We start from the raw sequence: 2,407 nt of genomic DNA on the forward strand, positions 1-2,407 counted from the left end.
CTATGGCAGCATAGGTATTCCCTGTACTAAGCACAATTCAGCAGGAACAGTCCCCTAAGTTTGCTCATAGTCTGTACAGAGAGATCCCATAAAACTATGGCAGCATAGGTATTCCCTGTACTAAGCACAATTCAGCAGGAACAGTCCCCTAAGTTTGCTCATAGTCTGTACAGAGAGATCCCATAAAACTATGGCAGCATAGGTATTCCCTGTACTAAGCACAATTCAGCAGGAACAGTCCCCTAAGTTTGCTCATAGTCTGTACAGAGAGATCCCATAAAACTATGGCAGCATAGGTATTCCCTGTACTAAGCACAATTCAGCAGGAACAGTCCCCTAAGTTTGCTCATAGTCTGTACAGAGAGATCCCATAAAACTATGGCAGCATAGGTATTCCCTGTACTAAGCACAATTCAGCAGGAACAGTCCCCTAAGTTTGCTCATAGTCTGTACAGAGAGATCCCATAAAACTATGGCAGCATAGGTATTCCCTGTACTAAGCACAATTCAGCAGGAACAGTCCCTAAGTTTGCTCATAGTCTGTACAGAGAGATCCCATAAAACTATGGCAGCATAGGTATTCCCCTGTACTAAGCACAATTCAGCAGGAACAGTCCCCTAAGTTTGCTCATAGTCTGTACAGAGAGATCCCATAAAACTATGGCAGCATAGGTATTCCCTGTACTAAGCACAATTCAGCAGGAACAGTCCCTAAGTTTTGCTCATAGTCTGTACAGAGAGATCCCATAAAACTATGGCAGCATAGGTATTCCCTGTACTAAGCACAATTCAGCAGGAACAGTCCCTAAGTTTGCTCATAGTCTGTACAGAGAGATCCCATAAAACTATGGCAGCATAGGTATTCCCTGTACTAAGCACAATTCAGCAGGAACAGTCCCTAAGTTTGCTCATAGTCTGTACAGAGAGATCCCATAAAAACTATGGCAGCATAGGTATTCCCTGTACTAAGCACAATTCAGCAGGAACAGTCCCCTAAGTTTGCTCATAGTCTGTACAGAGAGATCCCATAAAACTATGGCAGCATAGGTATTCCCTGTACTAAGCACAATTCAGCAGGAACAGTCCCCTAAGTTTGCTCATAGTCTGTACAGAGAGATCCCATAAAACTATGGCAGCATAGGTATTCCCTGTACTAAGCACAATTCAGCAGGAACAGTCCCCTAAGTTTGCTCATAGTCTGTACAGAGAGATCCCATAAAACTACTGCAGCATAGGTATTCCCTGTACTAAGCACAATTCAGCAGGAACAGTCCCTAAGTTTGCTCATAGTCTGTACAGAGAGATCCCATAAAACTATGGCAGCATAGGTATTCCCCTGTACTAAGCACAATTCAGCAGGAACAGTCCCCTAAGTTTGCTCATAGTCTGTACAGAGAGATCCATAAAACTATGGCAGCATAGGTATTCCTGTACTAAGCACAATTCAGCAGGAAACAGTCCCCTAAGTTTGCTCATAGTCTGTACAGAAGAGATCCCATAAACTATGGCAGGCATAGGTATTCCCTGTACTAAGCACAGATTCAGCAGGAACAGTCCCCTGAAGTTTGCTCATTAGTCTGTACAGAGAGATCCCATAAAACTATGGCAGCATAGGTATTCCCTGTACTAAGCACAATTCAGCAGGAACAGTCCCTAAGTTTGCTCATAGTCTGTACAGAGAGATCCATAAAACTATGACAGCATAGGTATTCCCCTGTACTAAGCACAATTCAGCAGGAACATCCCCTAAGTTGCTCATTAGTCTGTACAGAGAGATCCCATAAAACTTATTGGCAGCATAGGTATTCCCTGTACTAAAGCACAATTCAGCAGGAACAGTCCCCTAAGTTTGCTCATAGTCTGTACAGAGAGATCCCATAAAACTATGGCAGCATAGTATTCCCTGTACTAAGCACAATTCAGCAGGAACAGTCCCTAAGTTTGCTCATAGTCTGTACAGAGAGATCCCATAAAACTATGGCAGCATAGGTATTCCCTGTACTAAGCACAATTCAGCAGGAACAGTCCCCTAAGTTTCCTCATAGTCTGTACAAAGAGATCCCATAAAACTATGGCAGCATCAGGTATTCCCAGTACTAAGCACAATTCAGCAGGAACAGTCCCCTAAGTTTGCTCATAGTCTGTACAGAGAGATCCCATAAAACTATGGCAGCATAGGTATTCCCCTGTACTAAGCACAATTCAGCAGGAACAGTCCCCTAAGTTTGCTCATAGTCTGTACAGAGAGATCCCATAAAACTATGGCAGCCATCAGGAATTCCCTGTACTAAGCACAATTCAGCAGGAACAGTCCCCTAAGTTTGCTCATAGTCTGTACAGAGAGATCCCATAAAACTATGGCTAGCATAGGTTATTCCCTGTACTAAGCACATTCAGCATAGTATTA

This window comes from Xenopus laevis, chromosome 3L (assembly GCF_017654675.1).
Source record: "Xenopus laevis strain J_2021 chromosome 3L, Xenopus_laevis_v10.1, whole genome shotgun sequence".
Lineage (NCBI taxonomy): Eukaryota > Metazoa > Chordata > Amphibia > Anura > Pipidae > Xenopus > Xenopus laevis.